The sequence below is a fragment of the Zerene cesonia genome, chromosome 6 (assembly GCF_012273895.1).
Source record: "Zerene cesonia ecotype Mississippi chromosome 6, Zerene_cesonia_1.1, whole genome shotgun sequence".
NCBI lineage: Eukaryota > Metazoa > Arthropoda > Insecta > Lepidoptera > Pieridae > Zerene > Zerene cesonia.
In genome coordinates, this window is record NC_052107.1 from 5,560,760 (window position 1) to 5,575,462 (window position 14,703).

Below are 14,703 nucleotides of genomic sequence, written 5' to 3' on the forward strand. Positions count from 1 at the left end.
ACACACATCTTTACAAACTTTCGTATTTATAATATTAGTAGGATATATTATATGTTTTTTGGCATAATATTCAATATTCATAGGCTAAAGAATAGATTGTTCCAGGGATTCTTCTATTCTCTGTGGTTTCTATTATTTATTCAGTATAATTCATGTTATTTAATAATATGTTATAAGTTTTAATCACTTTAACACCCTCGAGGAAATCTCGAGATATCTCTAATATAATAAAACTAGCTGTGACCCGCGGTTGAAACCGCGTAAGTCCGTATCTCGTAGGAATATCGGTATAAAAAGTGCCTATGTGTTATTTCAGTTGTCCAGCTATGTACGAAGCAAAATAGTATTATTATTCACCAATAGATGTCAGGAAAAAAAAACACGAATAAAACACGAATATGACATTTTCTAAAAAAAATTCCTAGCTAGATCGATTTATCGCCCCCGAAACCCCCTATATACTAAATTTCATGAAAATCGTTGGAGCCGATTCCGAGATTCCAATTATATATATATATATATATATATATATATATATATATATATATATATATATATATACAAGAATTGCTCGTTTAAAGGTATAAGATATTTACCTGTTATAATTTTTAAAATCTTAATTATGATATTAATATATGAACTGAGATACCAAGCATCGGTGGTTCAGTGGTAGAATGCTCGCCTGCCACGCGGGCGGCCCGGGTTCGATTCCCGGCCGATGCAATCTTTTTTATATTTTGTATTTTGTCTCTTCTAAGTGCTATATCACATACACTAACGCTATAAGTGAATTTACTTTGAAGAAAATTGTATCCTGGCAATTTTGATGACAACATGTGAAGGAAGGATAGCAAATATGCAGTTTATAAAAAACTAGCTGCGCCCCGCGGTTTCACCCGCGTAAGTACGTATCCCGTAGGAATATCGGGATAAAAAGTTGCCTATATGTTATTCCAGTTTTTCAACTATCTACGTAACAAATTTCATTGCAATCGGTTCAGTAGTTTTTGCGTGAAAGAGCAACAAACACACACACACATCCTTACAAACTTTCGCATTTATAATATTAGTAGGATATACTTTTATGGCAATAAGCTACATGTAGAAAAGTTAATAAGAAGTCCATTATAACCCTCCCATCGAGAAAAATCATTTATTGATCATATTATTTGTTTAATAATTTACAAGAAATATGTTATATTATATATGAAAAAAAACGATAATAAATTTTACTTACATTTTCTATTGATGAAGGCATTATTTGAACTGGATTTTTTGTGTATGAAAATAAAATCCAATAGGTACTAATATTAAAATTTGTGCCTTCACCATTATATAACAGCGGTCGACTAACAAATAACAATTAAATGACGAAATTAATACTTCCAAACCCACAAATGGGTTATAAATCCTAGCGTACGTCGCCCTAATTCTCGCTCATACAATTCACCGACTGTGAGTGGAATCAGCTGTTTTAAGCCTGTCCAGGTAAATTCAGAATATCATGCGCCACCTGAATGGTTTCTCTATTATTTAGACCTTGCATTTATTTAAAATTTCACTCTTAAACGTTTTTTTGACGAATAAATTACTTGTGAATAATTGTTTATTCTTGTCGCTAAGAACCACAGATATTAAAAAAATACAGTTGACAGTGATATAGAAAAAAGTTTTACGTATGAAAGTAAGTTCTATAGGCACCTTTTAGTTTAAAACGACGTGGCCTTCTTTGAAATTGATGAGAGGTCATTGATATTTACTTTCGTTACTAACAATACTTCATTAATCACCTTCAATCGAATGTAATTTTACACTTTAGTTTTAGTCACTGTTGCTTGTAATTTCATTTAAACTTGTTTGTTTTTCAATTGCTATTCAAGTGAATTGCTTCCGCATTCAACGAAGTACAATATAACTGTGTCGTATAAAACGCCGGTTTAAGAAATGCAAAGCTTGCAAAAAACTGAAGCCAAATAACAAGCAATGGATTTTCGTCATGATTTCCCCATTAATATCTAGCCGCAGGCCACGCAGCTCCAATTTGTACCAATTCACAATTTCACACAAACTTTGGCAGAACTTTGTTTGATTCTCGTAATTTGATCGATTTTAGATTGCCGGAAAACGGGCAGCGATTCATTGGAACTACTAATCTGTCGTTAGATTTAACTTTGTACATTTCGAACAAACTCTATTGTCGTACCATTTATGAATGTGGTATTATAAATGGTAGCTTGTTCTTTATTTATTCATGATTCTAGCAATACATATTACACACACATAGTGAACACATTCACACATCTTTCTGTCTTTATGTATCAGATTTTTTATGAACAACCAGCCGTATACCTATTAAATATACAGTACGAGTATCGATGAATTTTTCAGTTGTTATCATAGTAAAGAAAATTTCAAAAGACAGAATGTATACAGCCGTCTTATTATTATCATAAGAAATATACTTAATCGATTAATTATTCATATAAAACATATTTGGTTCGAAGCAAACAAAGACAATGCAAATTGAACTAAACTCGAAGACAGGATTCAAAAGACACGTAGTTGAGTTTGACTGGCAAGTTTGGGCGCATTATATTCAATAAGTTTGGCAAGTCAAAGAAACTGTTCCATACAACGAAGGCTTTCACATTGAGGGATTAAACAGGCGCATTTAAACTCACATCTACACTATAAAATTCCGTTTGATTTTAGCTTTAGCCTGCGCTCATTAGATCTGAACCAGTCTTCATTTTTACGTCGATTAATTCTAGCACAGAATAGTCTGTTTATTTTATTTGAATATCATTCATACAATAAACTATCTACACAAACACTAGACTGACGTAAACTTCTTTTTAGAATTTCAATAGTAGCGTGGTAAATCTTTAATGTGAAAGTCTCCAGCATCACGTATGAAGTGCACAATTTACTTACCACGCGTTGAATCCCGGAGGAAGTCATAGTACGTGCAGCTCACCACAACTTTGCCGTCGCTGGCTATTGTCCGAACATATCTACTGTATGGATACTGGATAAAGAATCGAAACCTGGCTACAGCAGAAGCAAAAGTATAGCATAATATATGAATATGTTTTTCGTCTAAGCACTTTTTCAGTTATTAAATCTGTTACTAAAAAATTAAATCCCATTTGATTTAATGAATAATCACTTATCCCACCTTATATCATCTCTAATATTATAATTTTTCTATATCTGTAGTGAAAATGTAAAATAGTAGCTTGTTGGGATATGCTTCATAATCAAGTGTGTTGTAAGCGTTCTAAGTGTGAATTACGTAATGTTGTATTTGCATCGTAGTGAGGATCAAAGACGCAACAGCACTGATATTTGACATAAACTAGGTCAAGGACGTAACAAATATATTGAGGGAGGTACCATTCCCTCGGAGAAGATCAACATTCGTCATTCTTAAATCTCATACACGCTTTAATCGTTACAAGTAAATCCTGAAACGGCACTCATGTGTCATGACTTTAAACGACTTTAAGCCAAAAAATATTTAGTACTTAGAGTACATAGATTTCCAAACGAATTGTACAGAGATCATTCAACCAAGCATGAATATTTTAATAGCACATTTATGAATTTAATACAGCCTTTTAAGTGTCGTTTTTGCAATATAATTTATTTGCTGTGGTGAGTACGTCATACAAAATACCATCCGAAACCCGGTGACCATACCATTGAAAGCGTCATAAAAATGCAAATAAAGCGTCACACTTACTCACGTATAATGACTACAATCGCGTGAACCGTTCGCATTTACTTTAAATATGGTTAACTAGATTTAACTGTTATGTCCACGTTACACAAAATTCGACTCCAGTCCTGTGTTCGGATGGGTAAAAAGCGTTTTTAAAGTAAGTTTTTTTTATTGACGCACCAACGCATCGCAATAGATAAATATGCTCGTGTTTAAAAAATCCTCAATTAAATATATAGGATACCCTTTTATGAAATACAGAACAAATATAAAACCACGATGATGGAACGCGACGTATGGGACATCCATGCCTATATATATTTATCAACTTCTGCCTGAAATAAGGAGTAGTACAAGTGTCCATGAGCAGTCACATGCAAATTCCTTTGTTTAGCGCTTTATTCAGACTAATATTTGTTTTGTATGTAATATTATATTTATATTAACTAGCTTATATAAATAAACAACAAATAGTATTACGTAGATAAAAACGTCTGAAATTATTATAATATATATAAAAATTTCTAAAATAAATAGTCACAACACAAGCTTCATACATTTATAAAATTTACCGCTTATAATACCAATAACTAGCGCTGTGACCCGCGGTTGAAACCGCGTAAGTCCGTATCCCGTAAGAATATTGGTATAAAAAGTGCCTATGTGTTATTTCAGTTGCCCAGCTATCTACGAAGCAAAATAGCAAAAAAAAAACACGAATAAAACACGAATATGACATTTTCTAAAAAAAAATCCTAGCTAGATCGATTTATCGCCCCCGAAACCCCCTATATACCTATGAAAATCGTTGGAGCCGATTCCGAGATTCCAATTATATATATATATATATATATATACATATACAAGAATTGCTCGTTTAAAGGTATAAGATATGTAGATAATTTAAATTAAAAATATGGTGCATAGCATAGCCGACCTAATCTAAAGCCTACAGAAGCTAAATATATATCCAATCATGATTAAATTCCATTTATAATACAATACACAATACAAACGACCATTATGTAACTAATATAATAAGCCAGGGACGACCCCAATTTATAATATATCGAACGATACGTGGCACAATGGAGACTTATCTTTTGGACCCAGAGGCTCTTTTAACCCTGAATGATGACCGTCGATTTGTTAAGACCCTGTCTTGGGTCGTTACAGACTCTTTTCAGTTTTTATTCCCCTTATGATGTTTCATTTTATGATTGTCGGCAATATTAGCCCGGTACGTGCCGCGCTGAAATATGTTTGATATGTCCGGGCAATCCCTTTTTACTGCCCGTTGATACAGCGTATTTGTTACGAATAAAACATTTAAGTAGCTACTTATCCCTGCTCGTGTGGATGAAAAAAAGTTAACAAATTTCGTTTCATTTTAAGAACAGGTTTTTCTCATTCTCATTTCCCATTTCAGTATACGTGCTATAGATTTTTATATAGTTTAGTCAGTGTTCAGTTTTTAGAAGTGAACCAACAATATTTTTATTAATAATTACTCATTCATTACCTTTATTTGTTTCCAAGAATAGCAGTGTTTAATTAAATAATACTTCCTTAATATCTGCAAAGAACAACGAAGAACGTAAACATTGGCTCATTTAAACCACTTATGAATAAATTTATTCCCATTTAGAGAGCTTATTCTGATCAAAGGCTAGTTGAGGTTGACGTGGTTTAGCGATAAGTTTGCTGAAGCATGGCGTGACGTCACGAAACTGTGGCTTTGCCAACAACTTTATTTTTCTAACAGCACTTAATAATATGTCGGACGACAGCCTTAGTTAAATGTTTTGTTTTGTTATAAATTTGTATTTGTTGGTTAGTAGGTTCAAATATCACTTTTTGTAGAGCATATGAATTTTTTAGTCACGCCTTACACCTAAATTTAAGTACTACATTCGTGTCGCATAGAAAGAGGCCTTAAAAATTCAATTGCAATGTTTTGAAGATAACCCCTATGTTGGTTTTATAGTACATTTCTTTATATCGGTACAGTCGAGGGGTGACATGGCTTTAGGGCAGTAAACATCTGGTATATAGAAAAATTTACATACATCTCAACGTCAATAAAACAAATTGTTTCCATTCAATTTTTGTGTTATTTTGTTCTCTTGCAAATAAATCTGGTTTATGATATTGTAATGGCATCATGGAATGAATACGCTGTTGTTTTTAAAGAAAATTGATATTTTATAAATAGGTTGATTGACCTCAGGCATATGTAGATTTAAAAAACAACTTATGTTACTCATTTTGGTACGGTGGTTAAAGAAATAAATAACTATTAGTCTATTGGTTTATCAATATTTATTAAAGAATAATTAACTTTGAAAAAAAGGAAAACCTACTCCATATGAATTACATACCTACATCCATTTATTCAACTTTCTTGTTTCATGTAACTAAAAAGTTCTGTACTCAATTTAAAAATTATTGAATTCAAGATTCACACGCTCCCTCTTTCTTCGAAACATGTAAATGTATTCGTAGAAGTTATATTTCTGACCACGTCACGTGAGGAAATTGTTAAAGAAGATGAAGAAGCGAGTAGATATGGGGAACGATTCGAACATATAGTCAAAAATTTTATTTGTCTCATAACCTAGGATAGGTCCTACTTCTTACTAATATTATAAATGCGTAAGTTTGTGAGGATGAATGTATGTGTAGGTGTATGTTTGTTAATCTTTCAGGCAAAAACTACTGAACCGATTGCAATGAAATTTGGTACGTAGATAGCTAGACAACTGGAATAACACATAAGCAACTTTTTATCCCAATCCCAAACAAAAACAAAAAACCAAAAGTTTCAGAAAGCAATAACTATCTAATCTCTAATTATCACATTCATTTCTGTACTTATAACTACAGTTTCCAAATAGCTAATACATATTGATAATAATTTATCCGTGTTGTTTGTGATACTTAACAAATCATTGTTATAAATTCTTTTAACCTGTACAATAATAGCACACATGTTTCATAATTAATCTTCGATCAACGAAGTTATTAATTGTATAGATATCGCTTACCTTACACATTACACTTTAAATTACACGTGTTTTTTGTGAATGTTGTGATCATATTTTATTGTTGAACATATAAATTTTAATGTTTATGTATATGGAGAAAAATAGGTTTAGAATTGAACTGTGTATTGTGTGCAATTGTAAATGATGTATATACAATTTTTATTTTAGGTGAAAATATTTACGAGATTTCTTATGACATTATAATGGACATTAATGTTCTGGAACATAGAGCGTATTCGATCCACCGACCTCATCGCATTGCTTATGAAAAGTTATATCATATTAATTATCTTAAATATTGTCACCCAATTATCTGACAAGTTCGTATAGAACCCTAATTTAAAAATGTATAACATAAACAGTAGCAATATTAAATACTATATGATGTTTAGCAATCAAAGAGTAACGTATTTTACACAATACATTACTGTTTGAACGAACCAACATAACGGCGCAAAAACGGTAAAGAAAAAGCTAAATAGATATTTTATCACTTTTATGGCCACTTACTTTGAGCTCCCCGTGATTTATGGTGTCCTGGTAGCTGAATGATCTGATTCGAGCACATTTCATTAAAGTCGTATGTGTATTTTACAGCTACGCTTCATGTGATAATGAATTTCGGTGAAAGATATCACAATTCCACAGGTCATTATTAAATCTTATTTGGGCTTTATTTTACAAATTATTATATATATTATTGAATGCGTTACCGTATTGCAATGCCTGACATTTTGATAATTTAGTAAATTGTGGTCGAATGATAACCAAGTATATTATAGCATGTTTCGTAAAGCATTAGGTGGGATCATGCATCGAGGTCAGCTTTTCAGAGGCTAATTATGCTGGCACACGACTCTATTTGAATCTTCCGTGCTTATAACACCTCATAATGATGCTACTATAGCCCCAATTTACAAAAGAGGATTAGCCATGTTGAAGATATGGTTATGTTGGAGTTTGTTTGTTAGTGCTAGTACTAAGAATTATTTATGGACTTATAAATAGTTAGTAATTGTGTATCAATTAGCAACACAAATGTTGCTGTATCAATTTCGAAGACTGCTAGTGTTGCTACTATGTTATTGTATTCTGCTCGAATAAAGATATTTAAGGTTTTCTCTTAAAGAAACGTCTTGGCAATATGGGGCCTTGGCCATTTCACGTCTATTTGACTGGTCAATTTAATAAACAATTGATTTCCAGGTTAAGCGACTGTTTATTAATAAAAAGTCACTACATCTGAAGATTAACTTCTACGGTATTATATTGAAGTATAAACACCTCAAATTTTTTAAATATTTTACAAGATGTACAGCCGATTTCACTTACTGATTATGCCCCTGAAAGACTATTAAACACTTTTTGACATACATTTTCATATAAATATGTGCCGAATAATTTAAAAAGAATGTTCTAGAAGTTGTCAAACTGGTTATGAGTATCATATCATTTCGTTTGTATATAGATCGATGTGGTTCCGAAAGCGACATCAAGTGAGGTTAAGGGTGTGTTTGACGAATGGCCGTGTCTACCGCTGATAAACAACCCTCGGCATTGATAATAGAAATTACTGAAGTGATTAATTGATTAATGGCATTGCGGTTCAATCTGTTTTATTGGCTGCTTATGAATTGTAATTATTTACTGAATAAATACGTTTTAGAATGATTGAATTAATTGTGACAGGAATAACAATTATTTATATTTGTATTTAGCTTGGAATCTGCGTAATTGGAATAATTTAATGGTTTACTATTAATGTATTAATCATACGATCCATAGGATTCTTTTAACTATTACACCTTCAATACTATATAATGGAACTATTTAACAACAAATCACAATGTAAATTAACTGAATTGTAATCATAAATTTACAGTGATTAATTTGTTTGACACATAGTTAATTTAAGTGTATTTAAATGTTGTGTGCAATATTATTTCCAAATAACACATACCTACTTAATAAGCCGACTTATATTGCAAATGTGAAAAATAACTGACTAATTTTCTCTTCACGTTTAAAGCACTGAACCGATTTGGATTAAATGACAGGTATAGAAGTAGCTTGAGACCCGAGAAAGGAGATAGGATAGTTTTTATCCCGGGACTGTCTGATGTCTATGACTTAAATTGCCTGGCGGACGAAGCCACGAGCGGATACCAGCTAGTGCTCTATATTCTAAAAATTTTTTATACAATTATAGACAAATACTCTTAAATTCGCTTTCCTAAATTGGAATACCAAAATGTTTTTTCTCGTGGTTGTAATCTGGGTTTATATAACCTACATAAACTGATTTAAGTTTGTTAGAAAAAATTATTTGCATTAGTATATGGATAGAAAAATTACTTTATCGTATAATTGATATACCTACATATTACAACGGAGATTAACTATGGTATTCACCAAAAAGGATTTATATTCATGAATATTTCTTCTGTATACCTATGTTTGCTTAATTGAATAATGGCTGATAAATAAAAAAAAATCCTCATATCCCATGTTATATTTACAATTGCAATCAAAGTAAGCAGTAATAATATTACCTTTTGCAGTAAAGTAAGGCTCTGGCCATCAATAATGCATGAGCTCAATTTCCACGAGAAAGTATAAAGACAAATATGGCGATGGGAAAGAAAACAGTTCTAAACGGAGGAACAGCCCTAAAAATTAAAATAAAAACTCCCCTCAGTGTCTTTATTATTTTTAAGATATTGTTACAATAAGATAAAGCTTTGAATTTTCTTTTCTATATTGAAACAGTAAAAAATCTATCATTAATAAAAGTTTGAGTTTCTGAGTGTTTTTTATTGTGATTTAAATCAATTCACGACGGTTGTTCAATTCAATTCAAATAAAATGGGCTACCCTTGATATCTGAAATCAATTGAATTGATTTATTGCTGCTGTGTTAGTGACCAATAGAAAAACTACGCACCCGTTTCATATTGCTTAACACAAATTTTGATGATTAATTAATATTAACACAGATGCTTTAGTTTCGCGGGCCAACATTTATTTTAAAAAAAGTTCCTCTTTCTAACTTTTATAAAAATTTAAGTTTTTTTTAAATGCATATGAGGAAAATATAATTTAAAATCAAGTATAATATCATTTGTAGGTTCCCTTCACCTTATATTCATTAGGATTTCAAATTTTGCAATAGATTCCTCGCTGCCGCCTGTGTAATGTTCTCCAAAGATGCGACAGCACGCGTAGTGCATGTTTAATGTAAAATAGAATTGAATGAAACTATTGTTCAGGATAAAACATAACACAAAAAGGAGCACAATGCTTCTTAGAACAGTCTCTTCGGTCAAATTGAATAAGTTTCCAATGCAATGTTGGGCACTCCGTCGAGGATTTCGATACGATAGCGATTTAAATCTAATATGCAGGAGACATGTTGTTTAAAAGAGCTTTTTATCGTAATAGTTACGGGAATTTGAAGGGAATAATATCAATAAAATATCCAAACATAACTAATTTAAATACATTATTACCATTTCAACTTGATTTCACGCTCTTTAAATATTTTTAGTAAGTACCCTTAAATGATTTTCAACAATGCAACCATGACCATATTGCAGATATAGTTAGCTGCACATAATACCGAAATTTGTTTGTGTATGCCCTGGGTCAAGTACCAAAACTAATGCTCCATGACCTTTCAACGCATACGTGCGTAATTAAGTGTATGAATTGTTCCATAATACTGTTATTTCGGTTTTGTATAACGAAAAACATAATAAAATAATTCCATTATATTATAATCAACTTGCAATAAAGTAAAAACACATATTTTCAAAATAAATGAATTCTAGCGTAATTAATATTTATCGTTCATGCGTAGATTATGATGCCACAAACAACCAAAAACTGATAAAAGCTCTCCGGTCATTAGCTGAAGTGTTGGCTAACAGAATCAATTTTCACGTCCAGTATTGTAACAGTGTTAATTGCAAACAATGCCCTCGGGAATGCACTCAAAGTAAAATTGCATGTATAAGTTATGAGCAAACTTTACTGTACTATCATGGTTTGGGTAGCTTTACTAATAGAAAATAATGCACAGACGACTTTGTACCTACAATGTAGAAGATAATTTATGACAAGCGTTGTTGAAATGTGTATTTAAATATCAGAAGTATGCAGAGAAGCAGAGGTAAACTATTTTATTATATTAATCATTTTTTTCTATTGTTTATAAAACATTTATTCTAGAATTACTTATCCAAACTCAAAGCCATGGTTCGTACCTTAACCGAAGTTGAAAGCCTAATAAAAAGGCATGGTATTCATAATTATGGCTACTGTATATTGTTATAGGTAATAAAAGAATTTAACTTACTTTTCAATATTTAGAAATATTAAAATCAACAATATTTAGTTCAATATGGTAATGATCAAATGCACTTTCCAAATAATACAAAATTGGCAATAAAAAACGAATGTCTTTCGTAAGGAGGGAGACAAAAGCAGTGCATCAAATATAAATTCATAGATGCTTTGTTTCCAAGTTTTAAATAAATAGAAGTTCGATGCACTTCTTTCTCCGGCGTCAGGCCTGGGCGCGTCAAAACACGATGATATATAAACGAACCTCGTGGCTGCATGCCAGCCTTGTCGACTTATACTCGACACACACTGGCAACTAGATTCTTCTTGGGTGCTGAAATACCTGAATTAATAAGGAACATAAAAAATTACCATTTTCAAAACGTCGCATGCCTTAAGACTGTGTTAACTACTCAAGGAAATTATTTATTATTTACAGAAAGTTAAGTTATTCTTAGAATATGATCTATAAGTATTTTCATGTACCTTTGACATCTTTAATCGGTCAGAGTTTTGTGAAAATTGCTTCATATCTTGCACAAAAAAAAATTAGAAGAGAAAGTTCTAGCAATAATAAAATACAATTTAAAGATACAACTTAACAGAGCATCTCAGGCTTATGATGTTTTTAATTTACGTCATTGACCTCAGGGACCTCATTGACGTCAAAACTCTTATGGGGTGGAAGATGTCACTTGCCGTTATATTTTTTTATTTATGGACATACCTTTAATTTTTAGTTTTATAGCATTGAAATGCTTTATAAATTAGAAATTTTTTCTATTCTTTCAAAATTTCTAATTTATGGACATACCTGTTTCCACGCGATGTTTTTGTATACCGATTGGAGCAATAGTGATGTCTCAACTGGTCTGAAACCCTAACCATTACTAACTAACAGCTACCACTGTTTAACTGAAATATAGGAACATAAAAACTAATTTAAAGAAGCTTATTTTTTTAAAGCTTTATAGCTTTTAATTTAAAAGCTTATTTCGCTTTGATTTCAGTAGGCACGCACTTACTTTATTATCTTCATACAAGTTCTTGTATTTTGTATAAATTTCAATACTTTTGAAGCGTTATTTCATAGCAAATGTTCGTCCAATATCAATAAAAAGGAAAAGGACAGAACCAGTATAAATTTTAAATAGAGTAGCATAATTCAGTAGCCTTATCAATTGTACTATTCGTACCTATTATTAACCAGCCATGTCTAACCAAATGGCTGGTGCATAATCCAGGGAACGGCCAATCCAGGGAATGATCGTTAAATCTGTTGCGTTTACTTGTATTCTCAAATGAAATAATGTAATTTGGTTCCTTAACCAAGACGTCGAACCATAACCTTCATGGTCCGACGTCTTCAAACTAACTGTTAGTTACTACCTACAAATTACTATAAATAATGATAACAACTTTATCGTACAAAAAATATCACACACACACACATACAGTAATTAATATACAGCAGTGGCCAATAGGCGGCCTCAACGCTAAGAAGAGATATCTTCTAGTCAATCTGAGAAACAAAAACGTTGATAATGGTGAAAAAGCAAAGAAAAGCATTATTATTAGTAAAGGTAATATATAGGTTAAGGTGAAGATTGAATAAAATAAAAGTAGTTTAATCCAAAGATAAGAAAAAAAAAGGAGCTAGATTTAATGGTCATGAAGAAAGTGCTGTTTGACAAAGCATTGCTTTATTCAAATTAAAAAGTTATTTTAGTAGTGTTTTTGTAGCAAAAAGTCTGTGTGTACTAAGCAATAGGTTCAAACATAAATCCCTTAGCGAAACGAGAGATGCGAGTGGAACAACATGGAAACAGTTTTGGCGCGCCTCACCTTGTATCTCTTTGTAAAATATTTCATCAATAATGGCGGCGGCGTATCTTCTCTTTCGTAGTATAATATAGTAATGGATAAATTTTCTACGACTTAAATATCAATATAACCGTTTTTGTAACAAATTGTTAGAAGGGTAAGCATTAGTTATTCATTAGTTATGTAATTTAAATTAGCTTTGATAGATTTTTAAACATACAACAAATATAGCTGAAATTTTAATTATTGTTTCAATAAATTCCATTTTTTTTTCTAAACCAATTAATCTGTAATCTGTGTTATATATTTCTAAAAACGAGTTTGAATCAAAACACTGATCACACATTATAAAGTTAAATAACATTTGCCATTACCAATCTAGGAACATTAATGTATCCTATCCTATCCTAATAATATTACTTTCATGCAAAAACTACTGAACCGATTGCAATGAAATTTTGTACGTAGACAGCTGACAACTGGAATAACATATAGGCAACTTTTTATTCCGATATTCCTACAGGATACGGACTTACCCAGGTGAAAACGAGCGGCGCGGCTAGTTTATAATAAAACAATTAAATAAAATTTCACGCCGCAAACACACTAAATATTATAGAGATTTATATAATAGTAATTCTGAGATTATTTATGTTACAGTTATGGTTTTGAGTAATTTTCTCCCATTCGTGTAATTACACCGTTAATAATAAAAAAATTGAATTGAACATTATCTTTATTATTATTTTCTGGCGAGAAACCAGTAAATATAAAATAAATGTCTATGTCATGGTGATTTTGTAAAGTTATTTGGCTTATAAATAAACAATTACGAACGTGTTTATAATACATTTTACTAGAAACTTTTTTGTATCACAACCCGTTAAAATACCATGAGAAAAACAACTTACCTACATCTTTTGTCACATTTAGCGTAAACGATATTTATAAATGGAAACCATAATGTTTCGTCGAGGTGAACAGCTACAAATTAAGCAGTATTACTATTTTTAAGCAATTGTTAATATAATAGAGGACAAGCCTTCTCATATCCTTAACATTTCATTCCAGGATTGCCACTGTTACTCTGAATTGAATTGGGGAACACTACGATGTCGTAGAAAGTGTCGTAGCATCTGATGAACAAGGCAGGGTTTTATTAGCTTCACCTGTTTGTAACTTTGTTTGTAACCGACTACCTTAGACTTGATTTAATTTCTCATTTTAAACGAACATATTTAATTCAAACTACGTGTGTACACTTATCAAGAAGAGGTAACAATACAATAATTTCTGAAATTCATTTTATTATTTTAATTGAGATCGGCAGGATTATATAAATTCTTTACGTACACCAAGAGACAAATTAGTTAATTCCACAATGTAAACGTTTCTTTAAGTATATTGAAACTACATTTTTTTAATAATAAAAAACATCGTATGGACATGTTATACAGCACCATCTAGTGCCAGAGTACGCAAATATTTAACCTTTTACGGAAAAGCAAAGTCATCGTTTCTATTAAAACAATATATCATATGTACACTGATACGTAGATACTACAAAATATACAATACTTTTCAAGTATTCTAATTGACAGAATCCAACCATTCTGGCAATAATCCCTTCACAACCGATTCGTCAAACAATTGCTCATTTAATCGCGTTAATTCTGCATACGACGTTATATTTATACCTAGTCTTGCCATAAATATTGTAATAAAGAAAAAAGAAAATTGTTAACTGCAAATAACATTTATTAC

At 31.4% G+C, this 14,703-nt stretch overlaps 1 non-coding gene across 1 annotated transcript; it reads left to right on the forward strand.

The window, feature by feature from the left end:
* Positions 1–652: 652 nt before the first annotated feature.
* On the forward strand, positions 653–723 carry Trnag-gcc. Its single transcript has one exon. It is a non-coding gene; the product is annotated as a tRNA-Gly (tRNA).
* The last annotated feature ends 13,980 nt before the right edge of the window (positions 724–14,703 follow it).